General features: G+C 42.9%; 1 protein-coding gene across 1 annotated transcript in view; it reads right to left on the bottom strand.

Moving 5' to 3' along the window:
- Window positions 1–24,337: 24,337 nt before the first annotated feature.
- Window positions 24,338–27,504, bottom strand: part of SKOR2 (SKI family transcriptional corepressor 2) — a 55,001-nt gene continuing 51,834 nt past the window's right edge. Inside the window, exon 8 of the mRNA XM_029586545.1 lies at window positions 24,338–24,855. The gene's annotated coding sequence lies outside the window, so the exon portion shown is untranslated. The remainder of the gene's footprint in view (window positions 24,856–27,504) is intronic.

Here is a 27,504-nt window from a genome sequence, read left to right as displayed (position 1 = left end):
GGGCAGTCATTTATTAAGAATTTTTACCATAGACACAGAATGGGAAAAAAAAAACCTTTAGTAAATATAGGCCTAAGCATGCACTGAGGCAATGGAGGGTGAGGTGAGATTCCAAGACTGGTTTCCCTGTTCTTAGCCTCTACTCCGAATCAGCAGCTCCTAAACCTGTACAGTCAGTCAGATTATCAGGATATCTGCAACGAATATGCATGGAATGTATTTGCGTAATCTGGGTCTTCAATGTAGGCAAATGCATATTTATTATAGATATCATCAAAATCCAACTGGCTGTGGGGAAGAAACGACAGATTTGGGAACCACTGCTTTAAGAAATTGCAGATTAGCTGTGCTTGCCCTGGGCAACATAGTAATATAGTAGTAGCTGATGGCAGAAAAAGGCCAATTGGCCCATCCAGTCTGCCGAGTTATTCCTGGCCACGCTGCTAAGGACGTATCCCATAATACGAAAATGCATCACTCTGCCTGGAAACCTCTGCTTATTTAAATGCCTACATGAATCCTTCTAACTCCATTTACACATGTAACTTCTCTGTCTGAAATGCCTGACTGCTGCTTCCCACGACTTCACTGCAATTTAAGACATGTAATGCCCCAGCTGGTGAAAACGTAACCCGCTGTTTTTGCCCCCTGCTTTCAGCATAGACTGGGGTGGGGCGGGGAGTCTTCCTATTGGGATGGTTTAGTTTTAAGAAAACATGAGGGCCGAGGACTTCCAATCCAATACAGTTTCATGCTTGGACATTTCTCCTAAGTGTTTTTTTGTGAGCAGTTTCTGCAGATGTAGTCAGTTAATTCCAACTTATTCCCTGTCTGCACCTTTACAATGTGGCTCGTTAACATCCTGCCCTGCGGACTACACATTTCAGAACAAGGTACATGCACGCCCTCCCATTAAAAAAAAAGGAAAAGCCAGAAATATGTACCATACGATCACTTACTTCAGTGCCGTGCTGTAGTTGCTGCTCCTCTAGGTGCTTTAGCTTTCAGACTTGTGGGTCAGATTGAGCGCCTTCTGCCAGCCTGGGTTACTTTCTTATCTGGAAGCCTTCATCACCCATTTTATTGCTTGAAGGTGGGAGGTGGAATCGTGCTTGTGCGATTACCATGCCTCGCTCTCTTTATTTCCTCAGGAGTAACCTGTTCCAAATCCTTTCCATGAAGGAGAGCTGCTTAAACATTCCACCCAGAGTCTGCTCGTTTTACGATGCTGGCCCCCTTAATTATATCGTTGCTATTAGTTTTCGGCGAACGCCAAAATCCACGGAGGGCAAAGACCATTCCTGCGCGCCACCCTCCTTGCCCCAACCAGTCTGGTTTTCAGGATATATGCACAAAGTATTCATGAGATATACTCGTATACAATAGGTCTACAATCTGCATTAATTTGCATTTGTAGATTACCCTAATTAAAAGCAGACCTGCTTGGAGGGTGTGGGAGCAGGTAGAATAGGCTTAGTCCCAAGGACTGGAGCCGGGTCACTGATGATATGTAACCCTTACTGGGCAGGGTTCAGGTCCCAAGGACACCCAAACGTATTTCTTCTCTTCGGAGCTGCTCCGGCTAGCACTTCACTTACTCCCATGCTTAACTCTCTATCCCAGGGTGGATTCTTTCAATAGGGAAAAGCTCTCGCTTACGGCCCAGACAGTGGTCTCATATTTCCATTGTGTTGTAAGTAGCTGCATTGCAAGGGGTGAGATGCTGGGACAAACCAGGCTCTGGGTGTTAAAATAAAGTTTACTGATTTTGTGACAATTATAGTCCAATTAGTTTATAAAAATGGCAACTTTTAAACATCCATTCGGGTGCCAGTTTATAACATACCAGTATGTATGCGCACGTGCTATAAAATAAGCTGAATGCACGTACATGTGCGCACAATTTTATATGGATGTGCGCACAAATTCCGCCTCCACCTCATAAGTGACGGAATTTTATAAGGGATGCGCGCCGACGCCATTATTAGTTTTCCCAGTTCGTTCCCAGTTTGCCCAGTTAAGGGATAGGACTTCCAAACCTCCCTAGGTTATTAGCCTCCTTTTCCCCCTGTTAGCCCCAACTCCTGAAACCCTGCTGACTAGCCTAGTTTTTTTCGTTTTATTACTTACATGCCATCCATAGCAGTAGAAAAGTTATGCAGCAGGGGATCCCGGTGCGCGCTTGTGCGCGTAAATACGCACGTATACATTTCATGTTAAAGGCACGGAATGCCCATGTCCTGCCCTTTCCCTGCTCATACCCCACCTCTTTTTTTGGGTTCTCTTACTTGTGCGCATACCGGGAGATATGCACGTAGATGGGCCCCTTTTAAAATCACCAGTCTTGTCCACCTGAGGAGTAGAGTGGAGCTCACGGGCCTTCAGTCCTCTGGATTGAGAGTCCAAATGGTATTCCAGCCTAAAATCTATCTCCCTGTAACTAATAGATGAAGAACCCTCTGGCACGGAGTGCACAATGAAGGATCTCTTCAAACTTAAGGTGCATGATGAGGCTAGGAGGCCTCACCAGAGAGCTGAAAAAAGACATCCTCACTGTTAAGAGGCTTTCCTAAACTGACCACACAGGATACTAAAATGGCTGCACTAAATAGGATGAGGCATCCAATCCAAGCCCTCCAGGTTGGGCAGGGCAGAGAGGGTTGGAAGGCTCATAGATGTAAGATGTGTTCTAAGAAAGGATCTAAGTCCCGTGATATAAGGTGCAGTAGACAGTTAGTACAAGTCATAAACTCTCCAAAATGACTTTCAGTCTGAAGCAGACAAAGCTCTCGATGAATCAGGCCATATATTTAACTCTTTGAAATGAATGAATGCATTATCTGATGAGAGCATGTCCACTACTTTGATTCAACACCTGGCTTTATAATCTCACCCAAATTACAAGCAATTAGTGAATGATGAAGAAGAAGCTTAAGTTTCAGTTCAATCATGGCTAAGACGTTAGGCCAGATATTAAAAGCTCCTGGCAATACGTGCACACAAAAATCACATGTATGATGTTTTTTGGTTATTGGAAGCAGCTTTGTACACACACCTCGGGCTGAAATTATGTCCTGTAATTACTGAGGCAATATTACAGTTATTACATTGCTTTGCCTTATTTGGCATTTTATGACACTCTTTTTCAGAATATCTGATTAGATGGGAATTAACGTTATTTATAAGGCACAATAAACCAAACAGGTCAGACAAAGGAAAATGGTATCGTGAATATGCAGCTTAGATTGGGTAAACACATGGATATGTTACAATATGAATAAGACCTAAACTAGGTGAAGGGAGAGGGAAATTCAAGTTAAGGGGTAGGTTATCTCAGTACAGCGGTGTGAGATAACAGAATGAATGGCTTATGGATGTGCAGGAGGTAACCTCATCCTTCCCAGGCTTACTCTTAGAGCCACGAAGCCACAAGTTTTATCATGGAAAGGGTCCCACTATTGGTGGTGGCAGTGGTGGTGGTGGTGGTGGGGGGTTTGTGTGTCACCGTGATAGTGGAATCCCTTCCCCCGAAAAGGTTGTTTTATGGCATGGATTGGACCTTGGCCACATGTCCTGGGTCTGATTGCCGGACCATGCCCGAGTCACATGACTGGGGCAAGGTCAAGTCGGCGCCAAGCGGGCCGAGTGCAAGGGTGCACCCCAGCCTCGACACAGGACTCTCTACTGCTTTTCAAGTTTCAGGGGGTGCAGGGGGGGCCTTGGACCCCTCTTTTATATTTTAGACATTTGGGGAAGGGGAGGGGGATGGGGGCTTTGCATTTTATTGAACTTTGGGGGTAGGGGGGGGGCCGAAAGTGGTGTCGAGTCCCTATTTAATCTGTTGACACCTTTGGGGGGGAGAAGGGGTCATCGCCCCATGGCCACATGTGTGATAGTTTTTTACTTTGGGGGAGTTGGGCGGCCTTGAGCGGCTGCCGCCGGTTGAGTCAGCCTTGACCCCTGCTCAAACTCCCCATTTTGGTGTGCGCCTTTTTTTTTTGGCAGGTTCTTTAAATGTGAGGCAGGAGCATTCTTAACGCATGCAAGCTGCATGCAAAGAAGGTCATTGTAATAGGGGAGGACAGAAGGGTGGGGAGATGCGAAATATCGCATACATCGAGATATCGCTGCAATAGTGCTTTATCGCATGATATAAGCTGTTTAATGCGCGTTCGAGCACATCTGCGGCTTGATGCATCTCCCAGTTAGCTTGGTGTAGGAGAGCTGAACTTCTTAATCAATGGCGAGAGACAAGCTAGTACTTCATGGATTGCTCTGATGGCAAGGAAAATCCATTTGATTCCGAAAAGATTTTGAATTTCATATTAACAATTCAGCAACTATGTAAGCTGGAGCAAAAGGGGGTGGATTGGAGCAGATAGAAGCTGGATAAGGGAGTCCTAATGAGGTTTAATGATTTCTGGGAGCTATTTGGTAGCAGCAGCAAAGATAAGACTCTAGCTGTAATTCTGCTTGCAGGTTTTTTTTTTTTTTTTTTTTAAATAGCTTGATAACAGGATAACAGAAGAGAGCCAGAAAAAAAGGAGATGATTTGCTGTGTACTGGCATGTCTTCCCTTTTACTGCAGCTTTACACATTGAAGCATGCAGCTCCCTTAAATGGCCGGTTTGCCAGGATGCTGGAGGGGGGAGGCCAACCAGCCTCAGATATCAGTGAGAATGAACTTTATCCGGTGCGTTTATTAAAATTAGTGAAACTCCCTGCGAGGGAGTCGGTTAGACCGTTAGATGACCGGGCTGAAATGAAAGTGACTCAAAGGGCCTGCAGAGTTTACAGTTACGCGTTTGCGGCTGCTCTCGCCCTCCTGCCTCTGAGGCCGTGGGTCCCATGATGTTTTGTAACAAATGGACTCAGTCAGGAAGGGTCCCACAAACCTTAATGGGGTGTTCAAACTGTGCAGGCAACACAAGTGGCAGGGGGGAGCTCACTGTCCATGGCTCCGATTCTTAACGCCCCGTTGGAACAACAGACAGCTCGGCTTCACTGCGCTGCACCCCCTCGGCACCAGTATGCCGGGGCGGTCCATCTAACGGTAGCCGCGACGCAGGGCGCTAACTGGCTCGCTCAACCATTTCATTGGGGCTGCCTTCCTCCCAGCCCCAGCATGGGTTTCCCTTATGCTAGAAGCTACCTTCAATTCCCTGTCACCTCCTTACAGAGCCTCAGGCTCTCCTGCCTTTAACTAACACAGTCTCTGTCCCTAACTAGGCAGTGAACTGACCATGCAGCTCTTAAACACAGGCAGTCTGTGACTTAAGGTGTTTTGAGTTACAATGCTACATTTCGAAATGTACACCCATTATCCAACTCACACATTTCTTTTGACTTTCAGAGGCCAAAGCATCTCCCAGCTGGTGGGCTGATGACGGTGAGGCCCGGTGAGGCCTGGTGAGGCCTGGTGAGGTAATGTCAGCAGGAAGAGGGCCGGGGGCTTCCTCTCCTCCAAGCAATGTCAGTGCAGTGTCTTGTAGGCATGTCTTGGCCCTTTCCTCATCAGACATTAAAAAAAATGTAGTGATTTAAAATGTGCTTAGGTTTTTTACAGTACAATATCTTCTGGGTTATTTTGATGAAAATAGGATATCGGACCTTGGTGCTAGAACCAGTCATCCACTGGGGCCATCAGTTTCAACTTATGTTTTGACTTAAGATGCAGCTTTCAGGAACCGACTGTAATTAAGTCTAAAGACATCCTGTTAAGTACGCTAACAATTTCTCGGCTGGCCAATTTGGTGGTTTCAATCTCTTATCCTGCGTGCCCAAAGCTACCAGCTGGGCCTAATTCCATCTGCCTGCTTACACGCATACAAGGAGCCTGCATGCGTGTAAGCAGCTCTGCTTTCATCTGTGATGGCAGCGAGAGGGAAAGGGTGCACGTATGTTATAAAATACGGGTCCCGTGCGCACATGCGTGCCGGATTTTCATGTCTGCGTATGCATGTGCGGGCGGGTGTCCTGCTCTGTGAGCGGCGGGGGGGGGGGGGGGGAATTTTAGGTAAAGCCAGAGGTTTCTAACATTGCCAAAGCAAACAGCTGTTAGACCAGCAGCTAGTTTTTAAAACTAGCTCGAAATCAGTCACCAAATTGTGTTTAAACAGAAAAACACATGTTGACAATTAAGACCCGGCGAACAGCTGAAATCTCGGCAGACTGGGCTCAGTTTTCAGGTTTTTTTTGTTTTTTTTTGTTTTGTTACACAGCACCCTCAAGTGGCAGATTATGGAATAATACTGGGGACAAACGTGGGTTACTCTACGCACATCCACTCTTCTGTCTCGTGCTAAAGTGCGCTAGTCAGCCAGGTGAGAAGACACCAAGGAAGCCGGGGGTGGGGGCAGAACGCATTCAGATAATTTAGAAAAGTATCTCAAGATATCGTAAAGACGGTGCTTTAGAAAAATGGCAAACTGAATCCAATTGTCAAGCAAGTCACTGACTGCAACTCTCTGTTACGTCTTGCAAAATTAGATATATCGGACACAGATATGGGATAATTGATCATCATTAAACCTTTTTTCCCTCTGGTCTGCCCTGCAGTCTTAGAAAAAGAATAAATCTATTAAAATATAAAAAATGCATAAAGAGTTCAATTAATCTGTGATCTGGAACAATAGTTTATATATTGTATTCTATTATGTCTTATTTGTATTTACTGTATTACATTTATGATGCATTTATGATGCATCTCAACTTCAGCAATCATTGGAAAGGCTAGGGATAAGTTGGAATAAGTAAAAATATTAAATCACTGCGCTTGGGGGTGGACCCTTGTCCTGGGGCAAGGATGGAATGGAGCACTGAAGGAGACAGAGCACTGGAGGAGACAGAGCACTGGAGGAGACAGAGGCTAGGTAGAGCTTCACCACTGGAAGGCCGAGGTCCTCCCGGGAGGAGCCCGTAGGGACCCGGGCCGCTTGGACTTAGGTGGGCCTTGCAGGGTCTCCTGGGAGAATGGAAGTCCGGCATGCCCACAGACACAGAAGGAGCATGGTCAGGTTCGAGCTGGAGCAGGGAGAACCAGAACAGAGTTGGTGATGACAAGGCAAGGAGAATCTGGAGACAAATCTGGAGACGAATCTGGAGACGAGGTCAGGCAGGCAAAGGGTCACTGTCCAACGGTCAGCCCGAGGAGTGGTCACCGAAGCAAGGGTCAGATACCATAGGTTAGATGTAGTCAAGGGCAAGAAGAGGTCTTAGAGGCAGGCGGCAGACAGGTGAGCAGGTCTGGAACAGGCTGGGGTCCTTGAGGCAGGTGGCAGACAGATGGACGAGTCAGGAACAGGCAGAGGTCTTTGAGGCAGAGGCAGACAGACGAGTCAGGAACTAGCTGGGATCGTAGTCAGGCGGCAGGCAGGCAGGCAGGTCAGGAACAAGCCGAGGTCAGTACCAGTAAGACAGTCCGAGGGTACTACCTGGGAAGGCAGATAGATGAACACAGGAACAGGCAGGACTCAGGAACAAGGATGCAGGAACAAGTCAGGAATGGAACTGGAACAGCAGGATCCTGGAACGAGACTAGGAAATTCACAAAAAAAATGCCATATTTACATTTCAATGTAATATTTGGACTTTTTCTTCTAAGTGGTGTTCAATTGCCAAATTACAGGCATGCATAAACACCAGGCACTGATGTTGCTGGATTCAATCCAAGTCTAGCAAGGAGTAAGATCGGCCTGGCGGAGCCGCCGGTGCCAAGGTTGCTGGAGGGCTCATTTCTCATGCTACTGTAGAGCAGCGTTTCCCAAAAGGGCAGGTGTGCGCCATGGCTGCCAGTCTTCATTTTTTTCATTCCCTCCTGGCCTACAGGGGGAGTTGGGTCAGAAAGCAGCACTTATCTCAGGTCCTTCCCAAACGTTTAGCCCATGTGACTCCATTTGAGCACTTGAAAATTCACAGGATCCCAGAAGGCGACCAAAATTCAATCATGTTTAAAAAAAATGTGGATCTTGATTTAAAAATAGTTATGCATGCCTTAGTGGCTTCTACATTGGACTACCTCAATACCCTATATGTTGAGTTACCATACTGCACATTAAGGGCCTTCCAGGTTGTCCAAAATATTGTAGCTTTGAATTGTTTCAGGACCATATTTCACCGGGGCTAGATAAACTTCAGTGGTTGCCCATATGCTGGGAGTGTAACGTTAAGCTTCTAATGCTTGTATTTAATGGGCTGGCACCAAAATGTTTTAAGTCTTATAAAGATCTAGAAGCCAGCATGAGTACTGAGGTACTCATTTCAAAATGTATTGGAGGTACTCACTATTACACAGGTTCATCTTGCAGAATGAAGAGAGAGATTATTTTGCATGTTTGGACCTTCCTTATGAATTCCGTGCCCGAAGATTTGAAAGTTGAGATATCTTTTTCCAGGTTTCAGAAGTTACTTAAAGCGTACCTATTTGTACAATTCTTTGAAGAGCTGAATTAGATTTTAGGTGAGGCGAAATTATGACACCTTGTTGATATGTCCATTTATTAAATCTTGATGTGATTGGACTGGTAAGTGTTGTTGTTTGGTTGTATTTTGGGCTTGGTTTTCTTTTAGATTCTGTTTTTGCTCGGTTTTATATTGTTTTTAGAGAAGTAGTGTGGGATACGTAGATAAGTAGTAGTGTATTATTATTACTTGCTTAGAATTGAAGGTAAGGCAGAATATACATTTCTAAATAAATAAAACAAACGATTGCAATCCCTCACTAATGGTCACTCCATTCTCACCCTCCCCACACTCCAGCTGATCCGTTTCCTCATCCTCCACCCCTCCAGCTGTGATTCCCCAGCTCCTCCCATGAAAAAAAACCCTTACCCAAAGGGAGTGGATAGGTAGAGAAATCCCTGACCTCACTCGCAGACTTCCAGCCGGGTTGGCCAGAGCCCTTACAGGAGGCCCAAAATCAACCTAGGAAAAAACTTCTCACACCTCCTCTAACTCCAAAATCAACTTACACTGCCCCCCACCCCTCCCCCCAGCTCTAGGCAGAACGCGGCTATAAAACCTTTCCAAGGGAGGGGCTGGATTTGAATGGTATCTGCCCTTACAGACTAACCTGTACTGATCTAGCTGGCAAAGGACTTACTGGTAGCATGACCATAGGGATCCGCTACAAAAGAAAGGTGTGAAGATTGAATTTTCAACTGTGCGTGCAGTCTTTTCCATGGGAAGGGAACCCGTGCGAAAGGAAGTGTTAAAGCTCTGCAAACTTGCTCCTTGAAACTGGATGAAAAGTCCATGAAGTGGGGAAGGCGTGCCGGTCAGTGTGGCCGGCGGATCCTTAATGGGGCAATGAGGTAGGTTCTTCCTGCTCAGAGGCAGTGATGGCCCTCCTGCAGTTTGGGCTTCTCTCTCATGCAGCAGTCGTGGACTGGTTGCGTAGCCCTGACAGGCCTCCCAAGTATCCTCTGGGGTACATGCACCTCTGGTTGAAAACCACCGATTTATTCTATTACCATAAGCTAGAGAACTCCTTATGCCTGTATTTCAGTCTTTGGAGGAAACCGTGTATAACAGAATAGTCTCTGTTATCATTGTACTGTACTGATTTATTATATGCTGGGTTTGTATTCAGCTGCTGTAAGCACGCTTGTACACAACATGTCCCTGTTAGTCTGAGAGCAGCAGTGTTCAATGAGACAACGTGTTTAATAATCATCTTGGCAGTCAGAACAATCAGCCAAATCCGCCAAGAAAACCAATTTCACCTTCTTGATTCTTTTTCATGCTTGAGGCAAGCTTATGTGCTTGAAGTTTTGAAAACTCATCCAAATGGATAACTACGTGTAGTACTTTTGTTTTGTAAGTCTAATGAAACTCCAGCAATAGAAACAAGTAAGAGTGGATCATCCTTGCAAGATATTGGGGATCAGGGTTGTTAAAGTAGCTTGTTGCAGTAACTAGAACATTTTGATCCCAGTTTCTTTTAGTCTGGGGTCTTGTTGGAAAGCATCTATTTATTTGTTTAGATTTTTATATTCCGCTTTTTGGCACTTCAAAGTGGATTACAGTCAGGTACTATAGGTATTTCCCTCTCTCCAGAGCGCTTACAATCTAATTTTGTACCTGAGGCAACAGAGGGTAAAATGACTTGCTCAAGGTCACAAGGAGCAACAGCAAAATTTGAACACTGACTATCCTGGTTTGTAACCCCACTGCTCTAACCACTACTAGGCTCCCAACCTATCATTATTAATTCAGTGCACATAAAGTACTGGAATGTTAAATAGGAACCATTAGTAACTAAGAACAAAAAAAAAGAAGTGGCATCTATAATAAATAGTCTTAAACATCTGAGACTTACACAAATACATCTAAAGTGTCATCATCTATACATATTTGTCGCAAATCAATTACATCAAACCTATGAATCGAAGACAACTGATGCAGAAAAATGATCGTATGACATACAATTTTTGGAACAAGCATGATTAGTACCTGACACCAGAGAAAGACATCAATTTCTTCTTCTCAATAAACACAAGCCAATGAAGCCACGCATCGCTCCCAGAAAGCTGCCTTGTGGGACTGAACTTAAAAAGACATTTTGAACATCATATGTTTTCAGCAGATAATTCAAAAGACAAAAGGTCAAAATTCAAAGTGCATTAAATTCAGGTAAGCTATATGTAATGGAATATACTTCATTGCTAAACTGATATATTGCTATCTGCATAGTTTCCACATGTATCTAAAGCCATATAGAGAGATTTAGATACTATAAACATATCATCATATACAATTTATAAAAATTCTGATAATTTAATCTTTTAGAAGAACCAAACATCCTGAACAAAACAGTAGCTTCAATTATCAATCCTGAAAAACAGAAACAATTAGTTTTTCCTATAAGAACATCCAAGCTGATCTGCCATAAGAATTCAATAAGAGAATACCAGAGATCACATGAGGTAAAAGAATCAATCAGAAACAAGCGCCCACAATTGAAATACAAATAAAAAAAAAATCAGAAAGGAGAACGCATCAGCCACTTCTAAAAAACACAACATCCAATAAAAAGCATCCAGTAGATCAACATAGCCAGTTCTAAAGAAGTATGCTAAATTCAAAATCTCAAACCGAGAACCAACCAAACAGATATCCACATCAGATCACATTACAAAAACACTCCCCAGTCAATACCTGCATTCCATCACTTTGGGGTTTCTCACTTAAAAAAACCCCATCATCCATTCTGCTCTTTCTGAGATAGCGTGCTATCTGTCTAACCCCCAAGTGGAACTCTTTTAAGCATTTCAACAACAAAGAATCTTAAATTGCCACTAGAATGAGAATTTTCAAACCAGTGAGCACCATTAGGAGCTGCAAGTCTTTAATTCTGAATATACCTGTGATGCTCAATAATTCTAATACACACACCTCTTCTGTTTTTCCCACGTGGATCATCTTACAAGGGCACAGAATTATGCTTATAACATACACATAAGTATATGTAGAGAATGAGTTAATACGAAATCTACTAGAGACGCAATGTACAAACTCTTTCGTCTACATAGTAAACTGGCAAGCACCGCAGTGTTCACATCTATAGTGTCCCAAAAGTGGCTGGCTGATCGCAGAGATTTGATTTTGTGTGCATGGCAAATACAGATGTTTTAAGCAGCTGATTTTTCAAATTTAAAAGATCTTGAAAAAGCAAAAATTTGAAGTATATTCAATGTCTGCCAATGTCTACAAATAATTCCACTGATCTGATGGGCATGTATTGAAAATGGAAGAGCAGAAGCATTCCTCCTTATGTTGTGTTTAATAACGTATCCATCTATGATGAGCTCTTTACTGTTATAAAATTTGATAATTTACACACGTAAAAGCCGACAAGTGCTAAGGAAAATATGTGAGCTAAATTTCCTCATGTAAATGAATAAAATTAGGAGCACAAATATGTGTGCATAGCAGATGTCCGCCATTTATCTGGATACATTTTGACTTTATTCAGATAAGTCTTCAAAAGCGCTACTTAGCTAGATAAGTTAGATAGCCGGATAAGTCTTCAAACTCTAGTTATCCAGTTATCTTATTTACTGGCTAAGCAATGCTTTTCTTTTACTTATCCGGCTATCTTACTTAGGCCTAGATTTTATTTATTTATTTATATTTAGATATATATTCTGCTTTTCACACTTTTTTCAGCGCTTCAAAGTGGATAACTTTCAGGTACTGTAGGTATTTCCCTATCCCCAGAGGGTTTTCATTCTAAGGGCCTCATTTTCCACGCCTCTCGCACGCGATAAGGGACCTTTCGCACGCGAAAAGTCCCTTATCGCGTGCGATACCAGATGGGGGTGGAGTTGGGGCGGAGTCAGCCCTGGAAGAGGAGGGGTCGGGGCATCACCGGGGCCGACTCTGCGCCGACGCCACGGACAGCGAAAAGGTAAGTGCCTTTTCACGTCAGCTTTCGCTCCCAATAGCTACACCTCCTATGGTGGCGCTATTGGGTACGAAACTGGCAGCGATCGCACTGCAACGGTGCGATCGCTGCTGGCTAGCGCAGGCCCTCCCCCCGTTTCGGCCCCCCGCCCCTCATCTTCTAAAGTATGGCAGGCTTGCGATACTTTAGAAAATGAGGCCCTAAGTTTTCTATCTTCTCCCGGCTTCCTGAATCGCGTGGTACCGGGGGGGCGGGGGGTAAAGTCCCTTTTCGCGTGCAATATCTAAATCGGGGTGGAGTCCGTTCCGAGGCCACCCCGACTCCGCCCCCATTTAGATATTGCAAGCGAAAAGGGACTTTTTGCATTCGGAAAGTCTCTTTTCGCATGCGATACCTTTGGAAAATGACCCCCTTAGCCAGATAAGTCTTAAACAGTGTTACTTAGCTGGATAAATAGTGTATTTTGAGACTTTTCTGACTTTTGCTGCCACTTAAAATGCATTAAATATTTTTTGCAACCAATAAAGGAACCCTCCACGTGTCATCCCTCAAGAAGGCACACCTCACCTCAACGAGGGATCGAGCCCTCTCCATTGCTGGTCCTACTCTCTGGAACTCACTACCCACAAACCTCCGACTTGAGCCTTGTACCATCAAATTCAAAAACAAATTAAAGACTTGGCTCTTCAAACAGGCTTACCCAGATTAGTTCTCCTGCGCCTTTAACCCTTTCCTGCATCAGTACGAGATCTGAACCTATGTATAAAGTTATATCACATTGTTTACTTGTTATTTTATACAGTCTGTTGCTCTTGTTTGCCAGTTTCTGGCTACTTCTCTCTTGTTCTCTGTAGTCCCATCCCCAGTAACTGTTTGATGTAGTTTTCACCTTCAGTTCTGATGTAAACCGGTATGATGTAACTACTAATACCGGTATAAAAAAGCTTTAATTAAATAAATAAATAAATAAATAAATAAATAAATAAACTTACCCTTAGATTTATTAAGCCGCGATGTTTTATTCCAGGAGGGGTCCCACTAGTGCGGAGGGGGGCGTCACCATGATAATGAAGCCCGTACCCTGAAAAAGCTTTGCGGCTGTATGGTGTGTTCTTTTGTGTCATGACCAAACACCGCAGCACAAAAGAATATGACAAGTGGCCCTTTAACGCGATGGCAGCCTCAATCTCACAGGACTGCCATCGCTTTAAAGGGCCACTGGTCAAAAAGAAAAATCGCTGCAAACTGGGAGGTTGAACAGGGGTCAGTGCTGACCCCTGTCTCAACCCTGGGCTGCCAGTCAAGGCAGCCCTGACATTCCCAAAATGTGCTGCAAGAGCCTCATGTTAGGGTCCCAAGCCTCCTGTCGCACATCTAATAGGTGTAGATATTTTATCCCAGTTGACTACCTCCGTGGTAGTCACATTACTAGTCACATAAAATTGACTAGTAATGACCTTCTTTGCATGCATTTGCATTATTTATTTATTTACAGAATTTATTAACCGCTATATCACACTTCTATGTACTGAACAAACTTATATTTACAACAAAATTATCATACCTTTAACAAACCATGTCAAGACAATAATAAACAGCAGAAAAATAGAAGCAAAACATAGAAAAAAAAAAGGCAAAATGTCATAACTCTTTAAAATAAGTCCAAGAGGACCACCTTGAAACTAGTTTTATTTGTGGACATCCTCATATGCAAGACAGAATAAATGAGTTTTTAATAACTTTCTAAATCTCAGCAGAGTACTTTCTGTATGTAACTCAAATGGAACAGGATGCCACCAGATGGAACCCATAATACAAAACAACAAGGACCTTGTTTCATCAAGTAACAACTGAGACTCTGATCTCAAAGGACACCATGACTGATAAAGAGATAAAACAGACGAAAAATATTTAGGTGCTTGTTCCTTGAAAGAACCTGGAGCTTGTGCAAACGAAGACTTAGCAAAGTACAAAATTTCTGTCTTATTGTAATTTAAAATCAGTCAATCCTCACACAATCATTCTTTAACTGACTGTAAGCAAAAAACTACCTTCTGCAGAGTCTCATCAATTGAAGAAGACTTCAGTATCAAAAACTGAAAATCATTGGCATAAGCTTTGCAATTAACCCCCCCAGCCTGTCCAACAAGTTACAAAGTGGAGAGATGGAAATATTAAATAACGACGACGATAATGTGGATCCTTGAGGTACACCCACAGAAAGGGAAAAATCTTTTGAATCACAAGATTGTAGTGATATTTTTTGTGACTGACCCGACAAAAAAGATACAAACCACCTTAAAACACCAGCTGTAATTCTAAGTTGCTTCAAATGCCCTATTAATAGAAAATGATTGACCACATCAAATGCTGACCATATCAAATGATTGACATGCAAATCACATGCAAAGAAGGTCATTGTAATAGGGGAGGGTATCTGGGTGGGGCAATGCAAAGTATCGTTTATGTCATGCGATATTGCTGTGATAGCGCACTATCATGGTGATATCACATGATATACACAATATAACACGCATTAGAGCACTAATGCGGCATGATGAATCACCCAGATAGCCAAATAAGTCAAGACATAGCCGGATAAGTCAAAACGTATCCAGCTATGTTGAAAATACATGCCGCGTAGAACCTATATAGTGTGTGCACATTTGCGCGCACACTATATAAAATATATGTGTATGTGAATGTGCGCGAGCGTCCATATAGCTGTATATATGGGCAGGCTTGCGCATGTTTTAAAGTTATCCTCCTTATCTCCCATTGCCTCAGGTATCCACCTGTAAGATCTAGGGACTTATCCCCTTTATACGGTAGTGCTGTTACAGAGACATTTTTCCTATTGTCTGTATTCTGCTGGAATGTTTCCTTATTTTTAATTGTAAGTGAATTTTCTCTGGCTGCAATTTTGAGCTGTGCTGGACCCTTCCCATGCGTAACCTGCAGGGGAGTCAGGCAGCTGCGACTGTTTATTTCCATGAACAACCAAAATTACAGAGAAGGGCGACCAAAATGATAAAGGGAATGGAACAGCTCCCCTATGAGGAAAGACTAAAGAGGTTAAGACTTTTCAGCTTGGAGAAGAGACAGCTGAGGGAGGATATGATAGAGGTGTTTAAAATCATGAGAGGTCTAGAACAGGTAGATGTGAATTGGTTATTTACTCTTTCAGATAATAGAAATACTAGGAGGCACTCCATGAAGTTAGCATGTGGCATATTTAAAACTAATCGGAGAAAGTTCTTTTTCACTCAATGCACAATTAAACTCTGGAATTTGTTGCCAGAGGATGTGGTTAGTGCAGTTAGTGTAGCTGTGTTTAAAAAAGGATTGGATAAGTTCTTGGAGGAGAAGTCCATTACCTGCTATTAATTAAGTTGACTTAGAAAATAGCCACTGCTATTACTAGCAACAGTAACATGGAATAGACTTAGTTTTTGGGTACTTGCCAGGTTCTTATGGCCTGGATTGGCCACTGTTGGAAACAGGATGCTGGGCTTGATGGACCCTTGGTCTGACCCAGTATGGCATGTTCTTATGTTCTTATGTCCTTAGTTCTTTTGCACAGTTCTGTTTCACAATACGAAGGCTGTAATAATGGCAGCGCCATATTATTTTGCTGTTTTAAGTCGATTTTGTGCACGAGTAGTTTGTTGGTGAATTTTCTTCTTCCTTCTGTGATTCCCTCCTCTTTCTCTCTTTCCTCCTCAAGTTGCCTAGGTCAGAAGTCATTACTTCCTTCTGACATCTAACCAGGTGAGATGCATTTAGTAACTTCTCAGTTTTCTTAAGCATAAAGAACACTAGAAATGAAGTTTTTCTCCAACCTTTGCTAAGTCTGCTTACATTTCGTTCTGGCTGGATGGGGAGTGGACATGGGGAATTCAGGGGGATACAGTATTTTAGCAGCCTGCAAGGCTGCATTTCTGTGGCTTGATTTCCAGGAGAAATTTATTGCAGTTTTTTTTCTCTTTTGTATGCTTTACATGTTTTAAAATATCCACTCTGTGATTACTTGTATTTTTCTGCATGATCTGATATCATTTCCTAAAGAACTTTCTTCTGACCGGATGACCAGGTAAGAAACTCCTGCAGACTATTAATAAGATGGCCCTGGTGTCTGTGTGTGTGACAGGGCTTTAAGCGAGGCCCTGCATCACTTGAGTGTGGCCCTTGGAGATGTTCTGGGTGGGGGAGGCCCAGGACCTCTTTTCTGGGGGTCTTGCAAATGATTGATAGTGGGGATGTGCATTCATTTGAAACGAATACTGAAATAGGGACAAATGAGGCCATTCTCGGTTTGCTCCAAATGGAATGAACTGAAAATGGCTTCTGACGAAAATACTCGAAAATTGTCAGGTATTTTTGGGTCTCTTGTGTGTGTGGGTGGGAGGAAGTAGAAAACAAGAAAAGATGATGTCTCTCCTCCTGCCCCAACAAAAGTGTCAGGGCCTAGGTCGCATTTGTACGGCTGTATAACATGGCACCGGCCACACCTAGAGAAGTGCCGAAATGATGTCACTTCAGCGTCACTCAGGAGGGCTGGCGTCACCGTTTCTAGAGAGACCGAAACAGTGAGTGGGCATTGCTCCTTCCCTTTATGATCACCGGCTCCAGGCTCCCAATGGAAGGGGTAAGCGGGAGCCAGCCAGTTCCTAGGGCCAGTTTAGGTAGGCCCAGGCCCAGAGCTATTTTGTGATAGGAAGAGGGTTGGAGGGGACTTGGGAGGCTTCAACTGGGCTCGGCCCAGGGCCCGAGGCTTCTACTGGGATGGGAGGGGAGTCACAGGGCCTCAGAAGGCTTGTTTCAATTTTTTTGTTTTGTTTTGAATGGCTTTATTTTGGGTTTGACAACAAATCAAACTGAAAAAATTTTAAATGAACGAAAAACTGAAATCCCCCCAAAACACAAAAAACAAACCAAGACAGAATTCTCTGGGGTGCACACCCTAATTGATAATGTTTCTGAATGTTTGATTGAAAAGTTAAACTTCATGGAAAAGGACTGATTAGAGATTCATGGAGATTCATGGAAAAGGACTGATTGAACAACCACCAGATGGCAGAGTATATGAGAGAAGACAATGGTGTCTGTTAACTAATGGTAAATTTATGAAAGGAATTTCTGTTGGGTTTCTACTATGTGTCTCCTTTAAGTGCCTATGGGAGAAGGTGCCATGCAAGGGAGAATCCTGAGGGCTATATAAGCCTGTGTTCAAAATTTTGCTGGTGGAGCTTGGAGGGACCCATCAGAAGGATGGCATGCCTCTCCTCGAGAGGGTCCTGTTGGGGCTTTCCCTCTCAAGGGAAAACTACTCTGGGACCAAGGATTTGATCTCAAGACTCAAGAGAACTGGGGGCTCCACAGTTCATGGAGGGCCTAGGAGATGCAGCTAAACATATATGTATAACATAATAATGACGGCAGAAAAAGACCAAATTGGTCCATCCAGTCTGCCCAGCAAGCTTCGCAAGGTAGTAACTGCTGCTCCGTGCAGGTTACCCCCATGTTTCTCTTAAGGGTAGTAACTGCCGCTCCATGCATGTTACCCCCATGTTTTTCTTAAGGGTAGTTACTGCCGCACCGTGCATGTTACCCCCATGTTTTTCTTAAGGGTAGTAACTGCCGCACCGTGCAGGTTACCCCCATGTTGCTCTTAAGGGTAGTAACTGCCGCTCCGTGCAGGTTACACCCATGTTTCTCTTAAGGTTAGTAACTGCCACTCCATGCCGGTTTAGCTTTTTTATTTATTCCCATCTTCTAGCCTTTTAGGGATCCACAGTGTTTATCCCATGCCCCTTTGAAATCCTTCACAGTTTAGTCTTCACCACTTCCTCCAGAAGGTGGAGAATCTTGAAGAATCCAGGGATCCCTTGCTTATGGCTCAAGGAGTGATCTTATAACATTCCGAGAGACTACTGAGTGACTCAAAAGGGATAAGAAGAACTATTGTGTCTGTGAAAGATGGATAAGGATGTGACTGTTTTGGGGAGAACTTTGAGAGGAATGTGATGTAATCTAATTTATGAAGGGAGAAGAGGATACACAAATTTGATATTTTTTTGCTATACACTAGGGGCCAGATTTTAAAAACTACGGGTGGGCGTAGATTTGTGCGTGCAACCCGACGCGCACAAATCTACGCCCGATTTTATAACATGCGCGCAGCATGACTGCTGGAAATCCCAAAATAGGTGGGGTTTCCAGCAGTCAGAGATTAGTGGGGAGCAGTCAGAGGAGGCAACAGAGAGGAAACAGGCATTTCCTTCACCTCCTATTGTTAGACGTCACTGTTGTTCCCCTGTAATTTTTGCCCTCCCCACTTCTATACTTTCCCTTGTACTTTTGCAAGATTATATTGTGTTTATTTGCAAGTTCCTGTACCTTTTTACATTATTTTTCTGCAAGGTACTGTTCCTCTATTAGTTTATCTTCTATCCTTTTTCAGTATTTCCACTGGTTCAAAGTATATCCTCGTTGTTTTTACCCTTCTGCTCCAACCCCCGTCCCTGTTTTTTGTATTTTCCATTTAGTTATATGTAAACCGATATGATGTACCCACGAATCTCGGTATAGAAAAGCTGTTAAATAAAATAAATAAAATAAATAAATATGGATTTCCCTTTTCAGCTTGGTAAATATTGCTCTTGACTCCCTGTGAGGATCCATTGCCTGCAGGTGGCGCTGTGAGCTACTTGGACGATCTATCCAGTTCTCCCAGCTCTGTGCCTCCTCATTTCCCTGAACAGCCAACTTGTTTCCTACCTAGACATGTATTTATACTCAGGCCTTTCCTTGGTCAGTTGCAGAACTTGGTCCTATCTCCTGATTCTCATATTCTGGTTCTGTCCTTGTTACCTGAATCCAATAGACTTCAAGGAATGTGCATTCGTTTTCAATGAAATAGACAATGGCAACAAAATTGTCTATTTCATCATGTTTCGGGAGTGCCCCAAAACGAAGAAAAAGTTGATGAAATTTCGTGGAATTTTTTATTTTGTGTTAGTGCGCACTAATAGGACTTAGAATGCACTAGCTATAGTTTTCCTTTTTACAGGCTTAGTGCACAGTAACGGGACTTTGATGTGCACTAACTAAATATCAGTGTGCATTATGTCTGTTAGTGCGTACTACCTAGTTTTCGAATTTCGGAGTTAGTGTGCCCTAACTCCGAAATTAGGGAAACCCGAAATAAATACCTCCCGAACCATTTTAAAAACAAAATTTGACAGATAACGATCCGAAACGAAAATGACACAAAAAAAAAGCAGTGCACAGCCCTAAACACATCTTCATTTCTACCTTCAGCCTTCCTGCCTGATCTTCTTCCTGTTCCTGAGTTCCTGGTGTGCTGTGCTGTGTTCCAAGCTTCAAACTCCTTGCTGGTATCGGGGACTACTCCCATTCCTCATGCCTTGCCTGACACCAGCACCTGAAGGTTCAACCTCAGGTGCTAGTGGCAGGCAAGGCATCCACCAGCATCTTCCACCAGCACCTGAGGGCGTCTTCCACCAGCATCTTCCACCAGCACCTGAGGGCGTCTTCCACCAGGACCTGAGGTTGAAACCTGGTGGAAGATGCTTTCCAGCTTTCCTGCTGTCACTATTTTCAGCCTGGATTCGCCTCTCCAGACAGACTGCTCGTTCCTGGGGCAACCCACAAATGACTACTGTCACACTCTGTGCCTGGTCCACTACGCCATCTGTTTGACCATTGTGTTTTTTAGTGATCCCACCAAAACAGGCATCAGACGCATCTCTCATTTGATATATTCCATTAGGGAGCTAGCTACATGCACACATGAAAAGTGCTGCTGGCTGAGCTGCATGAAGTCATCCGTTAAACTGCATATGTCCAGCAGTGCTATAAAAGTAATAAGTATTATTAGTATTAATCTTTTCCTCTAAATCTCTTTCCCATATCAACTTTTTTTGGTGTGCATATACTGTAATACACAAGCATCCCAAACAGAGAAATTGTGTTGTAGGAATATTTTCTTTCAATTTCTGATGATGACAGCTATCAAAAAACTGTATATTCTAATCAGTGGGCTTCCAGAAAATGGAAGTAGTAAATGCATTGTTTATCAAAATAATTCTTATATCCAAAAAAAAGATATCAATTTCTCAACTATCTCATAAGTAAATCTCAAATTAGGATCACTTTGAGTCCAGTAGATGAAAAAGGTCAAAAACTCATCTTTGGTCCCTTGCCATATCAGAAATATATCAGTTATATATCAGCATGCCAGAATAATATCTCATTCGAAAATCTGGAAAGATACATATAAATGGGCTATGGCTGTGCCCTTTAATCTGCTGAAAAAGTACTTCCAGAAAGCAAAAATAAATAAATAAATAAAATAAAATAAAATTTGAGTTAAGGCTATCTCAATCAATAGCAGAATTTGAATTTAATACTGACATATATTCCATTACACGCAGTTCCCTTATGCTTATTGCATTTTAAATTTTGACTGTTTTATCTTTTTAGATTTAGAGGCTGATGTACTAAGTTGAGGGATTTTGTACATAGGATCTGCAATTTCATGCACAGTTTTACTACACATGCAAATGAGATGTGTAGCCAAGATTTTGAAAAAAATTATTAAAAAAATTATAAAAAAGATAACGACGCCTCATTGAGGTGTCGTTATCTTTTTTTTTTTTTTAATGAAAAATGGCCTGTGAAGGCCTTTTTTGCACCAAATTCATAGTTAATAAGCTGCTTTGCATGATTTTGATTTGCAGCAGCTCATTAACTTTGAATTTGAATAAAAGTTTGTATGCAGAGAGTTAAGGGCAAAAGATTACTATTTGCAAACTTGCAAAATTTTGCAAACAATGGATTGCTTGCTAAATGCTGAAATAGTACACATAATCACAAATAACATATATTATTTTGCTTTTAGCACATAAAGCTCCATTTGCAAAATTTTATGCAGTTTAGCAGATTGGCTTCTTAACTGCTGGAAGGTTACATCTATATATCTATTCTGTATATAAAAATAATGGTGTCTGTTCATTCGTCTGCATTGCACAGTTGCGGGGCTGGCACGGGATGACGTCAGATTGGAACGCAGGCTGTAAAGCAAGCCAGAGAGGATGAGTGGAGGCAAGATCCAGAGCTGGGGAGACAAAGATGGAGGTGGTTCGGAGTTAGGAGAAGAAGAGAGAGAGGACATCTGTTGGGCCCCAACCCAGCTGTGAGGCAGCGGTGCTCCTGGAGCGGTGCTCCTGGGGTAGCCCCGGCACAGCCTCTACATGTGACTCACCCACAGAAGAAGGGAGATAGTGAAGGAGGGAGGGAGTCAGTGAGTGAAGGAGAGCGAGGAGGGATAGAGTGAAGGATTCCCACCCATTGCAGTGCAATGGACCCTTGCTACTTGTTTTTATGTATATATAGCTTGTCTTCTTAGACATGCAAGAGACTGGTTGACAAATTCAAATGCATTTTGCTCCTTTAGATATGGAACATTTGTTTCTGGAAGCACTTATTCTAACTTATGTGTTGCAGGCTAGAACGGCGTGCCTCCCTGATGAAATGAAGAGGAGTGATCTGTCCCGAATGGTCCGATGAACATGGGGAGAAATGCAAAGAGCCTTAGGATTATCCCCATACTACTCAGATTTTTATACCACTGCAAAGGAAATGTGTTCTCTAAACGTATGCAAGCCCAGTTTTACTTCCAAGGTGTGTCTGTGAGCTTATTTCTTGCTACATTGTATTAATTTAAGCCTCGATTGTTAGGTGAGTAATTGGCCATGGCGCAGAAAAATGGATAATTGAAGGCTTTATCTCCCAATGGGAGGAGAGAAAGCCGGAGCTCAGTTGTGATTACAAACTATATGGAAATATGTAAGTATTGGTCTGTGTACCCTTCTGTGTTGATAAAAGGCAGATTTGTAATCTATGATGTAGATATGACACCCAGAAAGGAAAGCAAATTCAGACAAATAGGTTAATAAGTGTAATATTGTGTGGCCAACCCTTTGTTCAGCCATTAGATGGCCCTAGGTCCCTTACCATCAGGACTAGTAACAGCCTAGTGGGATTTTCCGTTCCATTTCAGTCTCTCCAGTGAGTTGACTGTGGTTGGTTATCCCTAAGGCATAAGGTGGAGTTAGAGGTTTAGCGTGTGTGGTCATTTTGAATTGGCTCTAGGAGAAGCAAGAGCGGTTTTCATTCTGTCCCCTGCTGAGTTGGGCTCACTAACCCAATTTGGTGTTTTTTTTCTGTGTTTAGAGGGGATTTCTCAATGATTAGTACATTCCCTGTCTGAGAGGGTCTGCCCCATTTTTGGAGGAGAGAGAGATTTTTGGAGATTGTGGTCAGGTTTTAAATTAGTTTTTTCTCATTCTGGGAAATATCCTGTACCTTTTGAAAAGGGACAACCCCCCAAACCAAAGAGCAGGGGCTGGAGACCCGTGAGCTACCCCTCTACTCCCTAGAGGGGTAGCTCACCCAGTGATAGCATTACCCAGCATGGGATTTTTGGACTTTGGATTCCCCCCCCCCCCCTCGTTAGTGTGGAAGATTTTTTCCATCCCTCCTCACAACTCGTTGTCAAGAGAGTGAGAACCTTGTTCAACACTGGAAACATCAGACTTTTCCCCCAGAGAAGTCACACAGAATTGAAAGACAGTGGAATGAAACATCAGGATGTGGAGACTCCCAACTGGATCTCCAACCCAAAGGGAACCAGGACCCAGGCTGTGGGCAAGACACAGAACTGTGGACTCAGGTAGGATCTTTTCGTGATTTGGATTCCCTGTATGATTGGGCTGTTTGTACCCAGATGAGGAAATAGTGCAAGCGCCCTCCCAGCAGCTAGAGAGATGGACACGTGCACCTCATCAGAGAGTCTACAGTTGCATTTGTGGAAAGTATGTGGGACAATGATCGATATTTTGGCAATAATCAGTAAATTTTATTTGAACACCCAGTCTCTGTCTAGCCTGTGTGACCCTGAAGAAAATACAGAACCAGAGAGATACATACACTTAAGGAGAAACACTCCATCACCTGGGCCATGAAGGATTTCCTTCCCCCTCACAGCAAGAACTTCTCCCCTGGGACCTTCACTGAGAGGGAATAGGATGGAAAGAGTATCCCCAACTAAAAACCTCCCGACAAAGGGTTACAATTGGAAGAAGGATCAGGGCATCAAAAAGAAAGGAAATTCCAGATTAATTATCAATCTTACTGCTTTCCTTTTTGGGGAAAAAACCCCCTCAGATTCCCATCTGCACACATTTCCATTGAGCATTTCTCATGATTCTCCCCCAAAAATGAGACCTTCCAAGCTGACAGTCAGCATTGCCTGTGACTTACTCCCATGATGAGCTGGGATGCTACCTCACCTTGAACTGTTGGAATGTTGTCCCAATGCAAGCATGAAGTCGTACTTCTGGTTTCCCTTGGAAAATTAGAGCTGCACCTTCATGCCTATGGTAGTCTGGATCAGCCTGTTTGGGTTGATCTTGGTAAGGTGGCAACTTTAAAGATGAGCTCTTCCAGCTTCATGCACCCAGAAAACATGCCCTGTGACTTGCTCCCACCATGCAATGAGGGATTTCCTTACTGTGTTCAGTTGGGATTTTGCATTTTCCATTTGTGACTTACGGTGAGGTTGTATCCTATTGTGTAATTTTCTTCCATTCAAGCTGTGGTAGTCATTCTCCAAACACATATCATTTCTTTAGGTACACTGAATATGTAAATAGAATTATGGGGAAAAGCATAACTTTTATTTCATAGATTTTTTTTTTTTAAATTATAGACTTTTATCCACATGAATGTTAAAGAAACTACAGGAACAGAGTTAAATACCTTTTTTTTCCTTTCTTTTTATAATGGTGATTATATTCTTAATTACACGCAATATTAAATTGTTAAATATCTCCAGAGGAGTACAATCGGAATGCAGACAGGCAGAATACAGCAGGAGGGTGTCTGGGGCTGGTGGCCGGTCACCCGATGCCCTGTCTTCTTCTGAAAGAGCTGCGGAGGGCCGTCCAGCCCCTTACGCCCGGCTCAGGCTTTCTTGTAGCATCCGTGATCCATCCGTTGAATCTGTCGGTGTCTCAGCGCCGGTGGAGACCTGAGGGTCAGCGATTCCCACCTCAGGCTGTCCATCCAAGGTTAGCAAGTTCATCAGGCCTTCCGAAGCATCAAGACCTTGCTACCCCCCAGAAGCTCCAAAAGATGTGCCTTCAGTTCGTTTAGTTTTATGTTTATTCTTCTAATAATTAATGGCTGCTACATTCTATGTTACATGGCTGGCCATGGTACTTCGAGGTCACTTGTCCTTGGGGTCGCATGACCCCTTCCGGGGTGATTTCCCCCCCCCCCCCAGTCTTTATACAGGTCAGATCTCTCTGAGTGTTGAGTCTTATTTTACAAGAAAAGAGCTCTGGCAGGTCTTTGGGCTTCTGTGGAAGACATAAAGAAGAGAAAAGAGTGAAACATGACTGTCCAGTACGTGCTAAGCATTAGAGCATGCAGTCTGATTCCAAAGCACGTGATAGGCTTGGGGGGGTGGTGGGTGGCAGGAGCGTGCAATGCACAAATGCAACGTTTCAAGGCGTCTCTTCTCAATGTGGAAATATCATTATATATAAAATCCATATGTAAACACACTTTAACTGCAAATGTTAAGCATTCCCCTTTGGAGAAGACAATTCCCAGCGGTTGGAGTTTCTGAAGTGCCGGCAGTTATCAGGCTAATCCCCTGGCAGTAAGGAGGGCAGTTACTGCTGGAAAGCTGTGCATGGCGCACTGCTCACATGTGGGGCATCAGCATTTCTGTAAGCAACATCTAGGCTAGAGGGTCCTCCCCCCCCTCCCCAAGAGCAAAATTTCTGCCCTTTGGCAGGGGTAGGCCAGAAGTCAAGCCCGTGGTGGGTGTCAGTGGAGGCTTTATTTAAATAACAGAATGGCTTCTTCTCTTCAGCTGACGATTCCTTTCCCCCCCAGGCTCTGTGCTGCTCACACTAAGGTGAATCCTCCACACCAGCAATGAGTCCAGGAACCGAAAATGTCCCCTCCTAGGAAAAGCCTTAGTGTACTGTTAACTGTGATAGAAATGAGAAAGTCCCAGGGACTGGAAGATTTTTCTTGTGGCTATTTTATTTCCTGGCTTCTAGTCACCAAATAACTTAAATCTCATTGGAAGGAAATATTTCTGCTAAAATTGGTTATATAAGTTACCTCATAAATTCCCTTTCCTTTCGGGATTCAACCTATGTGGATATTTTTGTTGTTAACTGGTTAATTTAAAGAGTTAAATACCCCCCTCCCCCCCTCCCCCCCGATCTTCACGACTGTCCACAGACAGAGCTCCGTGCTCTGTTTCCGTAGGTTGTGGGTCTTGACGTCTCAATCTCAACCTCAACTTCACCTACCAGGGCCTAAGTCAACATTCATTCACAAGTACTTTCTTCCAAAAACAAAATTACCTCCCAGACTTAGAGGGTGAAGGTATTTAACTTCTGAGAATAGCTCTCTTATCCTTAGACTTTGTGATCTTATTATTTTTTTGACTTTGAAACACTGGGAAATTGGAACATGGAAGCTTTGGCCTTCCTCACATTTACATTTAACTCCTTGTGCTTGCCTTGGAGATGCTGTATTAAAATTGCTTTTAATGTTTTCTTTTTTGCATGATGTCATCTACAGGGTTACCAATTATTCCATGTCATGAGGGATAGAAAGATGCAGTGCCCACTGCATGCATGGACTTGCACTTCTGATTTCCTTAAAAAAAAAAAGGCAGCACTGTACTTCCCTACATGCAATGAGGTAAAACCAGCCTGGTCCTTATGACATGGAATGGTTAGCAACCCTAATCCTCCTCTGTGAAGCCTCTCTCCTTCCTAATTGGCCCTCCCTTTGGGGAGCCATTGTGCTCAGGCTCCACTGTTTCCCAGCTTTTCACCCATGTGCCTCCCTCTTATATGTTCCAAGTACCACCATGTCCTTCTGTGGCTGAGAGTGGATGGTTCAGCTCTTCTCAGACTACTTTCAGTGCTACCACTAGATGTCACTGTAAGTTCAGAGCTTGAATGAACTCTATTCTTTAGGGCCTGTGCAAGATAGATATTTCAGCATTATAGCCTCAAATAGCCTGAGGAGTTAGAGCCAGGAACTGAATCCATGTTTTCAGCTTAGTAGTACAGAACACTAGACACATCAAGTGAGACCAATGGGCTGGATTTTAAAGCAGCAGGACAGCCCAAGTGCTCATAAGATCAGGTCATTATTTCTCTGCTCTCTGTTTCTTCTTTAGGATTTATTTAATGTTACTTTTCTTTTTTAACCTAACATATTTTATTTCTTATATTCTTACATATTTTGGAACAAAGTTATGTACCTTCCCCAGTCTCCTCTTCAGCTTCCCTTGCTATGTTTATACATTGCAGGATAAGTGATGGTACAATGCCTGCATGGGATTCTGATGAGGAATAGCACAACTACTTCCATGTGCTTTGATTCTTAATCAAATGAATCGAATCAATGAAGATTTTTTAAAATTTATATTTTTACTAAATTTTATGTTATTTTTATGTTATTATTCTGGTTATACTGAATGGTTACTTTGAATGTTTTAAAGTGCGTTGTATGTGTAATAGTGATGTGCATTTGTTCTATTTGTTTAATTCATTTTGGCTGTGTGTGTGTTTCTCATAAATGGAAGATAGGCATACAAAACTGATGGCAGGCGTGCATGTAGGTGAACACCTACATGTGTGCTTTCGTTCAGTTTTGTGCATCTGTTTGTGAAAAATGTGTACACTGTGAAAATGAATGAAACGAATGGACCAATGAATGCACATTCCAAATGTGTAATAATGATTACGCTGTATTTTGTTATTTTTTGATAGTGGTTTATGATTATTTATGTGCTTGTCTGTAAATCACTTTGTGTTCCATAGAAACAATTCATTAAATAGAAACAAACAAACAAACAAACAAATAAATAAATAGATAAATACATAAATAAATTATGGTGGGGGGAGGAGTTAAGAAGGACGAACTTTCCAAAACTTTAAATAATAACCACATTCTGGGAATGAGATAAA

Source organism: Rhinatrema bivittatum, chromosome 1, assembly GCF_901001135.1.
Source record: "Rhinatrema bivittatum chromosome 1, aRhiBiv1.1, whole genome shotgun sequence".
Lineage (NCBI taxonomy): Eukaryota > Metazoa > Chordata > Amphibia > Gymnophiona > Rhinatrematidae > Rhinatrema > Rhinatrema bivittatum.
This window is presented reverse-complemented; position numbering and strand designations above follow the sequence as displayed.